The sequence below is a fragment of the Octopus bimaculoides genome, unplaced genomic scaffold (assembly GCF_001194135.2).
Source record: "Octopus bimaculoides isolate UCB-OBI-ISO-001 unplaced genomic scaffold, ASM119413v2 Scaffold_143185, whole genome shotgun sequence".
NCBI lineage: Eukaryota > Metazoa > Mollusca > Cephalopoda > Octopoda > Octopodidae > Octopus > Octopus bimaculoides.
The window spans coordinates 1-1293 of record NW_026367399.1 but is presented as its reverse complement, the minus strand read 5'-3'; the positions used below and the strand labels follow the sequence as shown (position 1 = coordinate 1293).

General features: G+C 42.8%; 1 non-coding gene across 1 annotated transcript; it reads right to left on the bottom strand.

Moving 5' to 3' along the window:
• Window positions 1-738: 738 nt before the first annotated feature.
• Window positions 739-821, bottom strand: Trnal-caa (transfer RNA leucine (anticodon CAA)). Its single transcript has one exon. It is a non-coding gene; the product is annotated as a tRNA-Leu (tRNA).
• Window positions 822-1293: the final 472 nt, after the last annotated feature.

The following is a 1293-nucleotide window of genomic DNA, read 5'->3' as shown; positions in this document are numbered from 1 at the left end:
TCCACTCAGACTGCACATCCGACGTGGACCACCAAGAGCTGCAGATAAATTCTGATCTTTGTGGATCTTAAGATGTCTTTTGATGCTTCCGTTGGATTTGCAAAACTTCTGGCAGACACTGCATTCAAAGGTCTACACGGACATAGAGACAGAATAGTTGGTGGAGGCTCGTTTTCCATGGGTTTGCAGATGAGCTTTGAGCTCAGCCAAAGCCAGGCATGGCCTGTCACAGACTGTGCACGCAAAAAGGTCATTGTCATTCACCGTCGCGATGCATTCTTCCTTGCGTCCGTTTTGAGTCTTACGTGTGTTATCCTCTCCTCTTACATGCTTTCACTCCACTCCACACTTTTCCCATACATACATAGTTACATACATACATACATACATACATACGTATATACATACATGCATACATATATACACATACACACAGACACACACACGCACGCACACACACACATACACCCACACCCACACCCACACACACGTATATATATATATATATATATATATATATGTATGCATATGCATAACAAATGAGGGGGTGTATTTCCACGTAGGAACAACTACAAACGCTCTATCCCCTAATATTTGGACTGGCCGAGGACTATAATAGAAGATACTTGCATAAGATGCCGCGCAGTGGGAGTGAACACGAAACAACGTGGTTGCAAATCAAGCTTCTTCACCACATAGCAATCCCAGTGCCTGAAAGTAAAATATAAAAAAAGACATTAGCACGAGTGGGGTTCGAACCCATGCGGGCACTTGTCCATTGGAACTTGAGTCCAACGCCTTAACTCCTCGGCCATCGTGCTGCTGACGTTCACTGTCCCAGAAATAATGTATCTGTTTATGAAATCCAGTCAAGAGCTAATTGTTTTAGATTCTTTCATGTCTAATGACGTGGTTAATAATTAGAGACTTCATAATCTGATTAACATGTCATTTACATATTTCTGTTTCTGGCCACAGAATCCCAGGCTCAGTCTCAATAATTTGTGCCTTTGATAGGTGGAAACTGAGAGAAGGTCGTTGTGTGTGTGTGTGTGTGTGTGTCAGCGATGGTGGGGAGACAAACACAGACACAAAGACACGCATATAAATATATATACAGGACGGGCTTCCTTCGAATCCCACTCGTGCTATTTCGTTTTTATTTTATTTCTAGACATACACATGAGTATGTGATTAGCGAGCTCGATTTTCATCCGCTTGGTGTCGGGTTCAGTTACACTCTGCTGCTTCTGACAAAAACAGACACAAAGACTCACACACACATACACACGC